We start from the raw sequence: 19,977 nt of genomic DNA, 5'->3' as shown, positions 1-19,977 counted from the left end.
ATTCACTCCTCAAGCTGTGTCACTAGCACAGTGTCCACCATCTCGTGCCCCCCAGTCCTGGATCCTGATTTGCAGTGCAACACTTCAGACAATGAGGATCCAGGAACAAGTTGGAGAGGGTACCCTGTGGCAAGGGCACAGGGCTGATGGGGTAGGGTGCATGGGATGGAAATCCAGTCTACCCCTTCCTTTGGCTCATCAGCAGCAGATCCATCAACACTGGTGCCAGCCAGAGGAAGGGATGCCCTGCCAGAGGACCAACCAGCCACAGACACCCCTGCCTCTGTACAGCTGATCTCCCTGTAAGTGGGGCTGTCCAGCAAATAATCCAGGAGGTGTGGATGGCAAGACACCCACCACTGCCTGCAACAACCCTCTTCCTTAAGAACCTCCTTTGTGTGTTTTCACATACACTTTCTGGGCTGATCCTGAACCACCTTCCATTTCGATTGGGAGGAGTACTCTGGACTTAGGACTTCCTATGGTGTGGCATCTACTCCAAAGATTTCATTCAACATGAGTGACCGCTTCACATATTTTATTTTGGTTGATTCATGTCCTGTATATTTTCTGTTAGTTGTAGCTTCACAATAAAATCACCCATCACTGATTCATTGTCTGATTTTCTTTCATAATTCGCTGTGTAGATATGTCAGACCACGTGAACCCTACGATGATGATCCAAGAGACTTGTTCAAGATAGGATATGCTGCATGTACACAGTTTCAAGTGTTCAGCTCATAGGCTGTCATTATGTTGGAACTATTGGAAATCATAAATGATTGACTCATACTGAGTAAATGAACACATTTACAGGGATAGACCTCCAGATCACGGAAGGAAGGGACTTTTTCAGACATTGTCCTTTAGAATAGTTAAACTTTGAAGTGGTTGATGTCATCAGCTTGAGGCTTACCATATACCACACCAAAGTAATTCAACATCACATTATCCAAAATACAGACATATGGTAGTACAACAGTACCTGATCACAGGGCCATCATAATCCAATGGTCATGAATAAGGTGGCATGACACATACATATGTCAGTGTTGTGGCACAGACACTGTGGCCTACAATAATAAAACACATCTACAGCTATATATAGGTCATACAAAGATTGTGTTTAGCTAATGTGAAGGGAAAATTACTTGGTAGGAAGCTAAAATTCCATATTTTGTGACCACATGATGATACACATAATGCATCAGGCGCACCACAGGACATAAAACAAGTCCAATGGGCACTTCTGACCTTTCATCTAAACACTGTGCAAGCTGTCTTGGCACAGGTCTCATACACCCAAACTGTGTGACCTACATTAACTGGACCAATCCATTTCCAGTTCGAATGTCAGAACAGCATCACATACCTGCCAATGTCACAGCTCTGAAAAGCCCACATGAAAAGATTATATTGAAGGTACCTGTACAACGAACAAACAAGCAGTATATGCTTGAAACCATACATATGGCACAAGTCACATAGCAAGACTCTGGAAAACAATGCACATTGCAAGGAAACTGGCACAAATAAAGCAACATTATCAAGGAGGGGATGAGTCAAAAACTATTTTATCAATCACCCTTTGGCTGATTATTGCAGAGCTTCAGCTCCCTAGCTGTTTCAAAAACACTAAACTCCAAACATTCTCACAACTACAGTTCATTCTACAGTTACAGTCATGATATCGTATGACACTCACACTTCTCGCAAGTCAACGCCTTCATCTTCACCACTATAATTTTCAGTTGGCATTTCAGGATTCTTACCCAGTGGCACTGCAGGCTCCCCCTCCTCTAGGAAGTACAGGATATTTCTATGCAGGGTGATGTGGTGGAGCACGCAGCATGCCACAAGGTGAGTAGAGGAGGGCTTCGCCAGTCCTGCCCAGACAGTGAAATCTGGCCTTCAGGAGCCCAAAAGCCCGCTCCACTACCCACCTTGTTCTTCCATGAGCATCATTGACGTGAACTTCACATGGCATAGTAGGATTCCTTAGCAGCATCAATAACCAAGGACGGTTTGGATATGCTGAATCTCCTGTTAATAAATGGGATATAAGTGCAACAATAAGTCACTTACTTCATGAATGTAGCACCTGCCATTGCTCAAACACAATCAGGACAGATGTGACTCACCAACCAGTCAGGCCCTCTCTGGTTACGATTGTGACATCAGCTGGGGTATGGTGATGTTCTGTGTTATTAAGTCATGTGTTGATGGTAGAAAACGGGCACACATAATTGAGATGTAGAGATCCACCAAACAGACAACTTGCATGTTGATAGAATAAAGTTTTTTCTGTTGCAATAAACATGTTCAGTGGAGTGTATTGGCATCAAGCTAACATGTGTGTGTGTCATCAATGGCCCCCACCACATGTGGGAGGTGGGCAAAACCATCAAAGCCAGCCTTCACATTGGCTAAATCCTCCTGTCGGGGGAGCAAGACTTAGCTGTCAACGTGTTTCAACACTGTTGATAGGAAATCTTTCAACACCAGTCTGAACATAGTTTGGGGCATACCACCAGATAGGGCCACTGTATTCTGGAAGGACCCTGTGGCCAGGAAGTGCAATACTGACATGATTTATACAATGGGTGGCATCTAGTATGTCAGTGGTTCCCAACCTTTTGACTTCTGTGGACCCCCACTTTATTATTACTGGAACCTGGGGACCCCACGGAATAATTTTTGGAATCCCAGCCCCCCACAGAGTCATTACTGGAAGACTAAACATCGTTGATGATTTGAAATGCAAAACGATACATAAAAGAAACAGAAGCACGCATTCATCAAACACATACAAACTGACAATTCATTTTATTGAATTTGCAAGCAAATTTAAATAATAAATATAATTTTTTTTAGTTTAATCGGAAGGTTGGAGCTTTTCTAAATTCACTTGAAGCCATACATCGTCCTTACTACATCCTGTTACATGCACCTGCACTGCTCCCATGATTAAATCTGAGGATACTCATTTAATTTTTAGCCTCCAATCTCAAATTCCTTGACATTTACAGTCTGTTTTAAAATTTTCAATTGTACATTTAGCCACCTTAGTTATATACACTTTCCTAAGCTGTTAATATTATTTATAACAGGTTGGGAACCACTGCACTATGGATTACTGTTAGCTTGCATCAGATCTGGCTTCAACTGATGGCATAAATCCACTATTGTTTGTCTATTTAGACAGTCCAGTAGAATGATATGGCATTCCTCCATGGTCTGAAGGTTTGACAATGGACGGTGGACCGGAGGTTTTTGCATCCTCCCTCTTCCAGGGTACCTATGTGTGAAAAGGCAAGATTTGGAACATTAGTCACAGTGTTCACGGCAACATACAAGATGCATACCAACAATTTCATGTGACAAAGCATTTTTGACTGGATAGACATGACACTGAGTACACATCACAGCTGGCAACCACACAAGGGTCAAATATGACCCCATGGTTGGAAACACATGTATCCACAAAATGGATTTGGGAGACACCTAGCTATCTGCTACACAATTGCCCCTCAAAATGTGACTGTATTTTCCGACAGTGGTGGTGACCCGTGCGCTGCCATCATATGCCATATGTGATCAGCAACACACTATATTGCTGATTGTGTAGTAGAAACCAACACATCAAGGCTGGTTTGGGATGTTGGTGTTGATCATACTCATATATTTGTGTTGTGATGCATTTTTCAGGGTGCACAACTGTATTTCCAACCGCCAAAATGGCAGATGCCTGACCTACTGCACTAGACATCAGGAACCAGCCGCTGGTGGAAGTCACCCACACGGTAGGCGGTTCCTACCACAGTGGACACAGCCACACACTAATGTTGTTGCCTGGGGGTTCGTCGGCCAGCGTGGCTGTGTCTGTCTGTGGTGATGACCGCATATGTGGTATACATGTATGCTGCATTGTGCAAAATCAGTATCTTGACCCTGACACTGCTACCAGCAACACCTCCACCACTTCAGCTGGTGTGTGCTGCCTCTGAGAGCAAGTATGCCACATCCAGCAGGTGAGAGGACCCCTGCCTTCCCACCAGAGGAGCTAGAGAGGCTTGAGAGTGAGTTCCATTCCCTTTATGGGCAGCTCTATGGCTATCCAGAGGAGCAGGTAAGGACCTCAATGGCACAATTGCCTCTGTTCAACACTATCCTTTCCCTCCTCACAGGTTACGGTGTGCCCCTGTGTGCCAGTTAGGTGTCTTGTGTGCCTGTTGTTCCGGTATGTGTGGTATCAATGGGATGTACATGGTTCAGGTGCTGGTATCCAGTACTATATGTTGTGTTCATTTACTGTGTTGTATGATGTTTTTGGGGGTCCTAGATACTCCTTGTATTGGATGCACATAACTAGGCAAGGAGATTTTACTGCCATCCAATGACATTTCTTTGTTTATGATGGTTGTAAATGTTAGACATGGATGTGCATGACAGTATGGGCTGTGTATGCGTCTTGTCTCAGTAATTTGAGGATCTTGTAAGCAATGCGTATTGTGCCACAGAACTTTCCCCCCACATCTGGCGTTGGCAAACTGCTGTCAGAAAGGCACATCATGACTCACTGTGCCCTTCAGGTTGCCACACAAGCCACAAGCTACATTGCTGATGGCCACATGATGTACTATTATGCATGGAATTGATGTAAATGTGAGTGTCATGTAGGTTCTGTTTGCTCAGCCTGCAGAAACCATGGCCTGTATCTCCCAGGATGGGACAAAGTCCAGGATGTGGGAGAGTCACTGTGGATATGCATCTGTGGCACCGTGCCCAGTCCTGTAGACCTGTAGATCCTGTTATGTCACCAATATGAGGCTCTTGTGGCATAACCTGCCCTAAATGCCTCAGTCTATTGACTAGATTAGAAATGGGTACAAAGGTAAATCATTAAACTAGTCCATATGTGCATTTTGAATCATTGTCAATATGTGTCTTTGACTAATGACAGGTCCCTTACTCTGACAGCTCTGTTGTCACCTTCACAGAAGTTCTATTTGTTCTGTACAGGCTTATTGCACAAATGACAGATTCACAGTGCAGACAGTGTGCAGATTCCTGCGAGGCCATGATATGTGACTCAGTAGCTTGGTTACATAGCAGAACTTTTGCAATGCATACCTTTGCATGTTGGATGCCATCTCTATAGTTTAGAAACATATGTGCAATGGAGTGCTCTGTGGTACCAGCACATACCACAGAAACCCACCCTGAAGTGGCACTAGTCTGCAATTTGTAGGTCACATGTCCATACATGCATAGGTAAGACACGTTCCATACCCCCCATGCCAGCCCTTTCATTGTCACTCAAGTGTATGGACGAAGTCTGTACTATGGTAGTTGCTTGTAGGGACTGTATGCAGAGAGACAATCTTGCAGAGTGTAAAGGTGTTGGTCAAGTCAGGACTAAGGAGTTTACCCTTCAGAAGCCAAATTGGTGTGTAGCGTTTCATTGTGGCTCACATCACAGTACGTATTGCTGGAGCATGGGCTACCTGAAGTCAGTAGGCTTGCTATGTCATTGTAGGCCATGAGCAGGGTAGTGGGTTAGTCTGCAGATTAATCCAAAAGCGTGTAGTCGTGTCACTGTACTTATCGGCATGTATGCTTTACACTTGTAGTATGTTGACAAATTGACCATTTTATGCTTGGTGGTTCTGACTTGTGTGTTAGAACCATTTGGCCCAAAACTTGTAATCGTTTTGTTAGAAATTAGATCTTAGGTTGACAGTCTGGTTACCCCCCTGTCCGAGCAAGGACCCTCACTCTAGTCAGGGCAAAGGAGAAACACACCTGGTAAACCCCCACTCAACCCCTTGGAAGCTTGGCTTGAGCAGGCAGGCTTAACTCAGAAGCAATGTGTAAAGTATTTGTGCTAACGCACATAGTAATAGTGAAAATACTTCAAATTGGACATCACACCAGTTTAGAAAAATAGGTAATATTTATCTAAATCAAATAAGACCAAAACAATAAAAATCCAACATACATAAGTTAAAATATGTTTTTTTTCAAGAATAAGAGTCTTACTCCATAGAAAACAATGATTTTGCACAAAGTACCTGGTAAGGGTAAAAAATAAAGCTCACGGGCGAGCGTGCATCGGAAAAGGCAGCAATGCCTCAATTCCTTCCTCGCAAGGGAGGCGCGCGTTGTTTCTTCTCCGGTCGGATCGGTGATGCATCGCTTTTCTCCCTCACAAGAGAGCCATGCATCGATTACCGGATGGGGCACCTCGAATCCCCGCAGAGTCGGGTGGACATTGATGTCCAGGGACGCAGCCGCAAGCAGATGTTGCACGTTGTTTCTCCAGCCATGATGCATCGATCTCGCAGCTGTGATGCAGGTGGAGCATCGATTTCAGTCGCAAAGCCGGTGGCGCATCATTTATCCGCCACAGATGGTGCGTTGAAAATTTGCCAGTACGGCATTCTGTGAGTGGATTTTCTTGTTCTGCTAGCTTCACCTTTCAAGGGCCCAGAGACTGGATGGGGCACCACCTGGCAGGGCAGGAGTCTTAACAGAGAGTCCAGGTGCTGACAGAGGAAGTCTTTGAGGGACCTGAGACTTCAAAACAGGAGGCAAGCTCAGTTCAAGCTCTTGGAGATTCTTCACAAGCAGGAATATACCACAAAGTCCAGTCTTTGTCCCCTTTCACAGGCAGAAGCATCAACTGCAGGATATCCAAGCAAAGCACATTTACAGGCAGGGGCAACACTTCTCCTCAGCTCTTCTTGGGAGAGTTTCCTCTTGGTTCCAGAAGTGATCTAGTTTTCAGGGGTTTTGCGTCCAATACTTTATATCCCTTTCTGCCTTTGAAGTCTCTGTTGTTTACAAGATCCTACCTGGCCCAGGTCAGGCCCCAGACACACACCAGGGGGTGGAGACTGCATTGTGAGAGGACAGGCACAGCCCATACGGTGTAAGTGACCACTCCTCCCTCCACTCTAGCACAGAGGGCTCATCAGGATATGAAGACTACACCCCGCTCCCTTTGTCTCATTTTCTAGAGAGGATTCACAAAAAGCCCAACTGTCAAACTGACACAAACAGGGAATCAAAAAACAGGAAGAGTCACAGAATGGTTTAGGCAAGAAAATGCCTACTTTCTAAAAGTGGCATTTTCAAACTATCAATCTAAAAACCAACTTCAATAAAATATGTATTTTTAAATTGTGAGTTCAGAGACCCCAAACTCCAAATCTCCATCTGCTCTCAAAGGGAATCTGCACTTTAATCATATATAAATGCAGCCCCCATGTTAACCTATGAGAGAGATAGGCCTTGCAACAGTGAAGACTGAATTTAGCAGTATTCCACTGTTAGGACATGTAACACACATCAGTACATGTCCCACCTTTAACATTCACTGTACCCTGTCCATGGGGCTACCTAGGGCCTACCTTAGGGTGCCTTACATGTATGAAAATGGAAGGTTCAGGCCTGGCAAGCAGGTACACTTGCCAAGTCGAATTGGTAGGTTAAAACTGCACACATAGACACTGCAGTGGCAGGGCTGAGCCATGTTTACAGAGCTATTAATGTGGGTGGCTCATCAGTGCAGCAGGCCCACCAGTAGCATTTGATTTGCAGGCCCTGAGCACCTCTAATGCACTCTAGTAGGGACCTACCAGTAACTCAAATATGTCAATCATGGCTAGCCATTTACACATACATTTTACATAGGAGCACCTTAGCACTGGTTAGCAGTGGTAAAGTGTCCAGAGTATCAAAAACATAAAAAACAGAGTCCAACACACATTAACAACCTGGAAAGCAGAGGCAAAAGGTTAGGGGAGACCACACCTAGGATGCCAAGTCTAACATGTTTGATTTGTCTCTTGCATCCATACAGGGAAATGCCTGTCAGAAGAAGGAGATTTGGCAAGCCATCACCTGGAAGGTGCGGACCCTGGGGGTCCACAGCTGGCAGAACACCTAGGCCCATAATTATACTTTTTTAGCGCCGCATTTGCGTCGTTTTTTTTACGCAAAATCGGTGCAAACTTACAAAATACCATTGTATTTTGTAAGTTTGCGCCAATTTTGCGTCAAAAAACGACGCAAATGCGGCGCTAAAAAAGTATAAATATGGGCCCTAATGTTGCAAGAGGTGGGAGGTCTTGAGATGCTGGATCCAGAAGATAACAGAGGTCCTGCTGGGACTGTCCGCCCAACGTGAGCGGGGTGCACATCGTCCCATGACCCCCCTAATGGCCCGCATTCTGCTGGTGGCATATCCAGACCTTGATGGGCGTTTAAGGGGAGCACAGCAACCACAAGGGGTGAGGAAAAGGCATATTCATGCCTGTCTCATAGCCAAGTTCATGTGTTAGGTTCTGACATCTCCCCCTGGCCATCTATGACACAGAAGATGAGTAACTGTTTGAGTAGATTTTTAACGTGGTGCATACTGATGTGCGTTGCCTATTAGCGCAGGGTCCTAAGACACAACTGGGTACAATCCACAAATAAAATGTTCTCCAGGGACAACACATGTCTGTGTACATTAATCAATCAAGCAATGTTTGGAGTTGTAGTGGGTATAAATTCTATGCTACAGACCACTACTCCTCAGTTTTACAGACCAAAGAAAAAGGCGTGATGGATCACTGTCCCCAGCCATGTGACTGGTGTAGGAGGAGGGCCTGGTTTGTAGTTGATACCTTGGGTACTTACACCTTACACCAGGTCCAGTTATCCCTTATTATTGAAATGTAGTAGTGTTCTAGCAGCTTAGGCTGATAGAGGTAGCTATAGCAGAGCAGCTTACGCTGAACTAGGAGACATGCAAAGCTCCTGCAATACCATTTATAGTCACAAAGTGCTTATACACAAGTAAAGGCAATACTCAGTGTTACCAAAAATAAAGGTAGTTTATTTGGGTGACACAGCACCAAAAATATCTATGAGACAATACTCCTTCTGGAGGTAAGTATTATACACAATATATACAGTAGACACCAAAATAAGGTAAGTAATTAGACATAGGATAGTGCAAACAATAGGAAATGCTATAGAATGCAATGGGAGAAAATAGGTCTGGGGGCAACAGAAACCATATACTAATAAAGTGGAATGGGAATCACAAATTCCCCCCTAGACAAGTATAGTGTGTGCAGAATCGCTGGGAGAGTAAGAATACAGTAAAGGTAAGTAAATTACCGCACCCCAGAGCCCAGAAAAGCAGGAGTAAAGTACTACATGTTTCCTTAGGACACATTACAAGTCGTGATTAGAGTTATTACAAGAACCAAGCAAGACTGCAAACAACAAATGGTGGATTCCTGGACCTGAAGACCTGCAAAGGAAGGAGACCAAGTCCAGAAGTCGAAAGAAGTTCCAAGAAGGACAGGAGCCCCTGCCAACCCAGAAGAAAGTGCAAAAGAAGAGCCCCGGTTGGACGATGACTGCAGAAATGCACCCTAGGAAGATGCCAGCGGGTTCCTGCATAATGCACTGGATATCCCACAGAGAGAAGTTGGAAGCAGGTGAGTTTTGGTGCTGGAGTTCTCCAACAAGCCTTGGTTCAGGCAAAGTTGTGTTTTGCATCAAGTAGGTGCTATCTGGATCCAGGAGTGACTTGGGGGCCTCTACTCTGTGTGATGAGGAAGAGGGGGCTCTCAGCATTTCATAGAGCCCTCAGCATACCAGATAGCACCTGCAGGAGTTCCAGGACACGGGGCCAAAGGAGGTGCAAAATGCAGTTGGTGCATCACTACAAAGGAGGGTCCCACGCCACCAGAGGTCAACTCAGCAAGTTGAGCTTTGCAGGATTGAGTGCTGGTGACCTGGGCAAGGCTGTGCATGAAGGAGTTTTGCAAATAGTGCACAAAGGCCTCAGGAGGTGAAGATGTCGTGCACAGGGGTACTGTTGTTCTCGGGGGAAGGCAAGGTCTTACCTCCTCCAAATTGGGACAGCAGGACCTCAGGACACTTTGTATTGATGGGGTCCACCCTCTGTGTTCCAAGAAGCATGCTTGTTGCCAGGAGAGGAGTCCAAGAGAACCGTTCATCGACTTAGAAGGTGCCTGCTTCAGCAGGGGAGTGACTCCGTCACCCCAGGGGAGATTTCTTTGGTCCTTCTGGTTCAGGGTGAAGGCAGGGAGTCCTCAGAGCGTGCACACCATGGAAACTGTTGCAGTTGCTGGCCGAAGCTGAAGTTGCAGAGGAAAATTATCCCTTCTGGATACTTTGTTGCTGTTGCAGCGGTTCCTGGAGCAGGCTGCAGTTGTTCAGAGGTCAGAGGATGAAGTAGTAGTTGCAGAGGATTCCTGCTGGAAACTTGCAAATAGAATCTGCAGAGAACCCACAGGAGAGACCCTAAATAGCCCTTAGAGGGGGATTGGCTACCTTATCAGGTTTGGACCTATCAGGGGGGATCTCTGATGTCACCTGCTGGCACTGGCCACTCAGTGGCCTCCAGAGTGTCCTCACACCTTCCAAAGCAAAATGACTGAAGTCTGGCACACACTGAAGGAGCTCTGGTCACCACCCCTGTGGTGGTGATAGACAGGGGAGGCGTAACTCCCCTTTCCTTTGTCCAGTTTCGCGCCAGAGCAGGGACAAGGTAGACTGGTTTATGCAAGGAGGGAACCATCAGTGCCCTTCAAAGAATTTCCAGAGGCTGGGGACGCTAACCCTCCCCAGCCTGTAACTCCTATTTCCAAAGGGAGAGGGTGTAACACCCTGATTCCAAAGGAAATGCTTTGTTCTGCCTTCCTGGGACTGAGCTGCTCAGACCACAGGAGGGCAGAACCCGGTCTGTGAGGTGGCAGCAGCTGTAGCTGCGTTGCAAGACTCAGAGAGCTGGTTTGGCAGTGCTGGGTGTCTATGGTGGAGCCCCAGGATGTATGGAATTGGCTCCCCGATACCAGATTTGAAATGGGGGATAATTCCATGATCTTAGACACCTTATATGGCTATATTCTGGGTTATCATTGTGAAGCTACATATAGGTATTGACCTATATGTAGTGCACGTGTATAATGGTGTCCTGCGCACTCACAAAGTCCCGGGAATTGGCCCTGAACTATGTGGGGGCACCTTTGCTAGTGCAAGGGTGCCCTCACACTTAGTAACTTTGCACCTAGCCTTCATTAAATGAAGGTTATACATATAGGTGACTTATAAGTTACTTAAGTGCAGTGAAAATGGTTGTGAAATAATGTGTGCACTATTTCACGCAGGCTGAAGTGGGAGTCCTGTGAAAGGGTTTGTCTGAGCTCCTTATGGGTGGCAAAAGAAATGCTGCAGCCCATAAGGATTTCCTGGAACCCCAATGCCCTGGGTACCTAGGTACCATATAATGAGGACTTATAAGTGGGGTCCAGTGTGCCAACTGAAATTGGTAAATGAAGTCAGTAGCCTATAGTGACAAATGTAAAAGCAGAGAGAGCATAAGCACTGAGGCCCGTATTTATACTTTTTGACGCTAAACTGCGCTAACGCAGTTTAGCGTCAAAAAGTTTAGCGCCGGCTAACGCCATTCTGAAGCGCCATGCGGGCGCCGTATTTATTGAATGGCGTTAGCCGGCGCTAGCAGACCGGCGCTGCCTGGTGTGCGTGGAAAAAAACCACGTACACCAGGCAGCGCCGGCGTTGGGGAAAATGGCGTTAGGGCGTCTTAAAAATGGTGCAAGTCAGGTTGACGCTAAAAAATCGCCTCCACCCGATTTGCGCCATTTGTAACGACGCCCAGACGCCATTTACATGACTCCTGTCTTAGTAAAGACAGGAGTCATGCCCCCTTGCCCAATGGCCAGGCCCAGGGGACTTATGTCCCCTGGGCATGGTCATTGGGCATTGAGGCATGTAGGGGGGCACAAATCAGGCCCCCCATGCCAAAAAAAAATATAAAAAAAATAAAAATGTATACTTACCTGAACTTACCTGAATGTCCCTGGGATGGGTCCCTCCATCCTTGGGTGTCCTCCTGGGGTGGGCAAGGGTGGCAGGGGGGGTCCCTGGGGGCATGGGAGGGCAGCTGTGGGCTCATTTTGAGCCCACAGGTCCCTTAACGCCTGCCCTGACCCAGGCGTTAAAAAGAGGCGCAAATGCGGGGTTTTTTGCCCCGCCTACTCCCGGGCGTGATTTTTGCCCAGGAGTATAAATACGACGCATTTGTGTCGCAGTCATTTTTTTGGACGGGAACGCCTACCTTGCATCTCATTAACGCAAGGAAGGCGTTCACGCAAAAAAATGACGCTCTTTCCTCATACTTTGGCGCTAGACGCGTCTAACGCCAAAGTATAAATATGGCGTTAGTTTTGCGCCGAATTTGCGTCGAAAAAAACAACGCTAATTCGGCGCAAACGGAGTATAAATATGCCCCTGAGTATCTGATTAGCAGGGCCTCAGTGACACAGTTAAGTACTATACAGACACACACACTAGGCCATAAACTATGAGCGATGGGGTCCTGACCAGCAGGATCTCAGTGAGACAGACAAAAACATACTGACATACAGGTAAAAATGGGGATAACATGCCAAGAAAGATGGTACTTTCCTACACCCCCACCCCAAACGAGGGACAATAAAGCTAACCTTGCCTGGATGAGTCTTCATTGTCTAGGTGGAAATATCTGGAGAGTCCATCTGCACTGAGTGGGTACTCCCAGGTCTATGTTCCACTGTAAAGTCCCTCCCCTATAGGAAAATGGACCACCTCAACAATTTAGGGTTTTCACCTTTCATTTGTGTAAGCCATAATACTGGTTTGTGGTCTGTTTGAACAATGAAGTGATTCCCAAACAAGTAAGGTCTCATCTTCTTCAAGGTCCAGACCACAGCAAAGGCCTCCCTCTCTATGGCAGACCAACGTTTTTCTCTAGGGGTCAACCTCCTGCTGATAAAAGCAACAGGTTGATCCTGACCCTCTGAGTTAAGTTGTGATAGTACAGCCCCTACCCTTAATTCAGAAGTATCTGTTTAGACAATGAATGTTTTGGAGTAGTTTGGGCTCTTCAGGAAAGGTGCAGAGCACACTGCCTGCTTAAGCTCCTCAAAAGATTTATGACAGCTAGCTGTCCACAATGCCTTTTTAGGCATTTTCTTACTGGTGAGGTCATTAAGAGGGGCAGCAATGGAGCCATAGTTCTTAATGAACCTCCTGTAATACCCAGTGAGACTTAAGAAGGCTCTGACCTGGGTCTGTGTAGTAGGGGAGCGCAGTCCATAATGGTCTGAATCTTCCCCTATAGTGGTTCAATCTGTTCTCAACCTACCAGGTGGCCCAGACAAACCACTTTCCCCTGTCCTATCTAGCACTTTGAAGCCTTGATAGTTAGGCCTTGATAGCAGAAGGCAAAGAGGTAAAGGCTTCTCATGATGGAGTGTTGGGGGCAAGAGCTCAGAACTCACCAGTCAACAAATGGACACAATAATGTATTGTCTAGCTCAATGTTAGTATTTTAATTAACACACAAGTACTTCAATCTCACTGCAAAACAAAATATAATACTTCAATGGGGTTAAGGTTACATGGTTGAAGCCTCATGTATTGTCTCTAATTCGGTGCTACACCGACTATAGAGCTGCTACACATTCTAGGAAGTTCCCTAATGTCTACATGAACCTATGCAGAGGTACTGGGATATAAATTGATTTGGAACATCTGCAGATTAATAGCAGTTGTCTCATTGGATAGTTTATAGGTCGGTTCAATATTTTCTAGATCTAAAAGAGTTTACACTGTCAATGTTTAGTGTTCCAATGGCAGGTTACACAATTAGGACACATGCTTTCAGTTGTGAGTTCAGGCTCTTTGTTACTTTTCCAGTGGAGGTATGGCTCATGTGACACTTAAAGGTGTGGTTGACAACCTTCGACCTTTAGAATCGGCTCCAGTGTTGCAGGGCCACAGGCAGCAGTCTCAGTTGACACTTAGCATACAATTTGAACAGCTTTGGCAGGTGCAGATGGTTAATCATCTGTCACAGTTGTGGATTCGGGCCAGGTGCAGATGGGTGCTCATCTTTGGAAATTGTTGCTGTGCTGCTGGGCTGAGGAGAGGACAAGACTTCCTCTTCTCATGACATGAAACTCAATGCAGGGATACACCAAGTCAGGAAGTGGTCGGATAAGTCCTTCATGCATGCTTCAGTGCTGCGGCACTGCACAGAGTCTTTATGGCTGATATTTTCTTAAGGTTACTCACTATGGAATCACGCTCGGACACCGAGAGACTCCTCTCATTTTGTGTCTGCGCTCTTTTTGGTATTAGTGGTAATAAGCTACTTCTGGTTGCTCCACATACCAATAACACACTGAGGTTATCCTCCTGGATAGTCTCTCCTCCTGAAGGACCAGACAATTTCCTTTCTTCTCTGAGCAGGCACCCAGACGTCTAGGCAGAACTCATCTTGTCCAGCAAGGTGCACAGACTTCAGGTGATGTCAGATCAACTCGGGGAGACTGGCTGTGATCGCACAGCATCTTTGATTACTCTGCAAAGCACTCCCTTTTTCGGTCCGGAACATGGAAATGAAAGAAAGTGGGATGGCTTTGATATCTGCCTAAAAGGTACAATGCCCATAAAGGTCTCATCTATCTTGTCACTGGTAATGCTTCACCTTAAGGTCAGTTTATCCTGTATCCAGAAATAAGTGAAGAGAAAAGAATCTGAGACATAAGTTCAGGAACAGAAATGCCAGTCTGTGCCACTGAAATCAAGATGCCATTTGCAAACATTACTTTTTGTTTACCTGTTGATGAGACAATTCAGTGGATGCTGATGTTCTGACAAATAGCTGCTGTTGGAGATTCCAATGCCAGTAAAAACAAAAGTGTGTGTGTGGGAGGGAGAAGAGGGCAACACCCTATGATGACTTTAAATACAGAGAAGTATTGAAAAAGAAATCCATAACAATTCAATTACTCTAGTGATCTAGTTTAAAGCCTCTTGCCTTTTTTAAACTCAGCTCGCCATTGTTCAATACACATTGTTCATCAGAATCATCTTTGCCTTGCCACAATAGATGAAGACATTTTTGCCTGTTGATGCTGAAGAACATCCCAGGAGTAATCCAAAGTTTGGATGGGGAGTAATTGAAGTGAGGTATCACCATCCACAACCTTTTTGCAACTACTTCGGCAAGTTTTTTCCAGTAATATTTATTAAGGATTTTAGTCTACAGTTTGCGCCATATAAGGGATCCTTGTCTGGTGCATGGATTAGGGGCATTTGAGGTTTTTTGAATAGCGAGTTCATGAAGCCCTGTACACCACTATCTGAATATTTTTTGTAATGGGACCAGTTTAAGCTTGTTTAGTTTGAAACTAATTAGAAATGATAAGACTTGCTTGGGATCCGTTTAGACTTCGCACATGTGTAGTATTTTACTGGGACCACCTCTTCACCACGGTCTTTCCATGTGGGCAACTCATTAATTGCCCTGGCAAGTTTGTCCTCCCTGATGTCTACTTTTCTAAGATCTCTGTGTTCTTCTGATTCTAAATAGGAGACCTTGTTTCAACACTAATCTCACCTCTGCTTCTGAGATGCCATTATGGTTATAATTTAAATTAATTTTAAAGAAGGATACATGTTCTGAACAATTTTACACTGGGTTTGTTAATAGATGTCCATGTCTTTCTTTTGCAGTAGGTATTGATTATGAGTAGTCCTTTTGTTTCAACTGAGCAAACAACAATCTACCTGTTTATATTGCTTCTGTTGGAGGCGGCTAAGTGTACATTCTGTATGTGGCATGAAAAGGGCATTAAGATTTATTTGGCCTTTGAAAGAAGTTAAAAACCATGAATCGAGGTATACAAATTATAAGCATTAGTGAGTTTGATTGCTTTAGTCTCATTGATCTTTTACTCATGGGGACTTATTTTCTCATTAACTTCCCTCTCAGGTATGTTTTTCCAGCAGCCCATAACAATGAGAAGAGAAAACCAAACTGCAGTACTAGTACTCTGAATTCATGGCTCATTGTATTTTATGGAGAATGCTGCATGAGCAAACTTAGAATATCCATGTCCAAATTAATGACAGTTGTAACCTGTTGAGTGGCGGAGAAGGTCGCTATTACTGCATGTTAGACCTGACAGCCTTAGGGTGGTCACCCCTAACTTTTTGCCTGCCTCCCTCCACTTTTTGGACACTGTTTTTGCTGGCTTTTAGACTCTGTGCACTTTACCACTGCTAACCAGTGCTAAAGTGCATATGCTCTCTCCCTTTCAACATGGTAACCTTGGATCATACCTGATTGGACTATTTAATTTACTTATAAGTCCCTAGTAATGTGCACTATATGTGCCCAGGGCCTGTAGATGTAATGCTGCTAGTGGGCCTGCAGCATTGTTTGTGCCACCCACTTCAGTAGCTCCTTTACCTTGTCTCAGGCCTGCCATTGCAAGGCCTGTGTGTGCAGTTTCACTGTCACCTCGACTTGGCATTTAAAAGTACTTGCCAAACCTAAAACTCCCCTTTTTCTACATATAAGTCACCTCTAATACAGTATATGCCCTAGGTAACCCCTAGAGCAGGGTGTTGTGTGGTAAAAAGCAGGACATGTACCTGTGTAAGTTACATGTCCTGGTAGTGTAAAACTCCTAAATTCGTTTTTACACTACTGTGAGGCCTTCTCCCTTCATAGGCTAACATTGGGGCTGCCCTCATACCTTATTGAAGTGGCAGCTGCTGATCTGAAAGGAGTAGGAAGGTCATATTTAGTATGGCCAGAATGGTAATACAAAATCCTGCTGACTGGTGAAGTTGGATTTAATATTACTATTCTAGAAATGCCACTTTTAGAAAGTGAGCATTTCTTTGCACTTAAATCTTTCTGTGCCTTACAATCCACGTGTGGCTGGGTTTAGTTGACAGCTCCTTGTGCATTTACTCAGACACACCCCAAACACAGGGTACTCAGTCTCACTTGCATATATCTGCATTTTGAATGGGTCTTCCTGGGCTGGGAGGGTGGAGGGCCTGCTCTCACACAAAGGACTGCCACACCCCCTACTGGGACCCTGGCAGACAGAATTGAACTGATAGGGGACCATATGGCACTTCTTAGCCACTCTTTGAAGTCTCCCGCACTTCAAAGGCACATTTGGGTATAAAACAGGGCCTCTGCCTTACCATCTCAGACACTTGCTAGAGAAGAAACCTGAACCAGAACCTGCATCCTGCCAAGAAGAACTGCCTGGCTGCCTAAAGGACTCACCTGACTGCTTTCCACAAAGGACTGTTGCCTTGCTGTTGCCCTGCTGCCTTGCTGAACTCTTGCCTTGCTGCAGAAGTGCTCTCCAAGGGCTTGGATAGAGCTTGCCTCCTGTTCCCTAAAGTCTCAGGACCAAAAAGACTTCTCTTTTTTAACTGGATGCCTTGTGCGGCGAAACATTTGATGCACAGCTTGCTACGTGGTGAAAAATTCACTGCACGCTGATCCGGAAAGACGCCGCTCGACGCGACGCCTGCGGCATAACCGGAACTTCGACGCACGGCCTTGCCGGGACAACGCCGCCGACTTCCAGAGAGGAAATCGACTCAACGCCTGCTGTAAGGGAGAAGATTCCACGCACAGCCCACCGGAACGATGCACAGCCGGATAACAGGCCTAGGATTCCACACACAGACCCCGGGACATCTGGTAATCCCGCGAACCACAGAAGGAGACTGTCCGCGCGCCGGAAAACGACTTACGACTTCCCCGCATGAAAAATAACGACGTAAGTCCGTGTGTGAAGGGGCGAAACCGACGCACACACCATTTTTCCACGTATCTCCTCCTCTGCGGCCCTTTGCAGAGATTTTCCACTTTAAACCAGGTACTTTGTGCTTGAAAAAGGCTTTGTTTGCTTTTTAAAGACTTAAGACACTTTATATCACTTTTCAGTGATATCTCTACAATTTCATATTGCATCTTTTATCGTTTTGACCTTCAAATATCCAGATAAATATTATATATTTTTCTAAACACTGTGTGGTGTATTTTTGTGGTGCTATATTGTGTTATTGTATGATTTATTGCACAAATACTTTACACATTGCCTTCTAAGTTAAGCCTGACTGCTCAGTGCCAAACTACCAGAGGGTGGGCACAGGATAATTTGGATTGTGTGTGACTTACCCTGACTAGAGTGAGGGTTCTTCTTTGGACAGGGGGTAACCTGACTGCCAACCAAAAACCCCATTTCTAACACTGCAGCTCCATTTTGGCATTTATCTTGATGAAGATTACATCACCAAGTTGTCCATGAGTCTTTATAGAAATTACTACACGATTTATGAGGGTGACAAGCTGTGCGGAGCTATTAAAGAACCCACAAAGCACCCAGCTAGGAGCAGAACTTCCGAGATCTTCACGTTTTTTCAGATAAGCAAACGTTAAATCTCTTTACCCAGTCGGGACATTTCTAACGCATGAAGGGCGATGTTAATTTTTCACAAGCTGGACAATAGGGCATTGGGACGCCCTGGTCATTGTAAATTGAGGAGGCGTTCTGTGCTAACTATCTGTTTTAACATTAATGGGTGAGATAGTTGTCCATAAGTCTTTGTAGAAATTATTACACAAACCATCAATCTTTTCAAGGAATATCCCCACATGTTATAGAAATTGTTTTCTTCTTTTGTGGAACTGTATACCTTGTCTTGTTTTCTGGGACTTTGTATCTTGTTCATTAATGCATCCGGATCTTGTAGGTCAGAATATTAAGACAAAACATTGATATACAAATATATAGTGGCCTAAACATTAATTACAAAATATTGTGAAAATAAGTATATTTAGGTACATTTAGATTTACTATTCATAACTCAACATTCATGTACTGTAAACATATATGCATTGTTGAGATAAATATCCGTAGTGTTAATTGTAATAAGTCTACACTTACCTGCATACGCTTACTTTTACAATGTTTTGTAGTTAATATTTAGGCCACAATATGTTTCTTTCACAATAATCTATCCAAATATTCTGGTAGAAATCCACACTAGGTCATTAAGAGAGGAATAAGCAATCTGAGGTCCAGTTAAAATGTATTTGGCCTGTGATCTTCAGATGAATCTGCAGCCACGGTTGTGATTGGGGCAAAATCATTCAGTAAAGAGGCAGAAAACTGGAGAAATCGCCCGAGCAGCATATCCCATGCATATAAAAGGTGAAAGTGCAAACCACACATCTTAAAGTCACATCTTTATACAATGTCTGTCTACGAGCAGAATCAGGTCTATTACCTTCACCTAGTTCAACTGTATCTTATGTTTTAATATTATGTAGTGAAGTGTATCATGGATACAATTATAATCGCTCAGTTAACTTCAGTGACTGACATCATATCAGAACAGTGCTAAATGATTCGCTTGATGTGGGTTCATACAGCTCTCAGAAGTGGAATAATAATGTAAATTGTTGTGAATCTCATCCCATCCAGATAACATTTTTGCAACCAAAATGAAAATGCTGCAATAGTCAAAATAATACTGTTTCCAAATTCAGATCTCATGCACCACCTGAAAATGTGTACTTCCAGTTAAGCATGTTAAAAGTTCAGATGCTGAACTTTTGTGCATGTTCTGAGAATATTTTAGAAAGCCAAAATAAATAATGATATAGCTAAAATTAAATCAACATTGCACTGAAAGACTGGGGAATGTATTTCTAGGAATAGTCAGATTTCTTTTTTGCTGTGTGTACACATAAAATGAGAAATGATCATAGTGTCATGCATGAGTTGCATTCTGACATGCATGTCTCCTATGAGGACTGAATAAACCAACTAATATTGACAGTGGTTTCGTTTACTGTGTTAGATTCCTTATACCTTAGTTCTATACATGCTCATCATAGTAAAAAACAAACTGTTATACGTACTAGACACATTAGTTATTAAATCTGTTAGGCAGCATAAAACCAACACTTCATCAGAAAATGTTTATTTTCAGAGAAAGACATTGAAAATGTAATTAAAAGAAACAATGTGCGTGTGTGTTTGTGTGTGT

The sequence above is a fragment of the Pleurodeles waltl genome, chromosome 2_1 (assembly GCF_031143425.1).
Source record: "Pleurodeles waltl isolate 20211129_DDA chromosome 2_1, aPleWal1.hap1.20221129, whole genome shotgun sequence".
Lineage (NCBI taxonomy): Eukaryota > Metazoa > Chordata > Amphibia > Caudata > Salamandridae > Pleurodeles > Pleurodeles waltl.
This window is presented reverse-complemented; position numbering follows the sequence as displayed.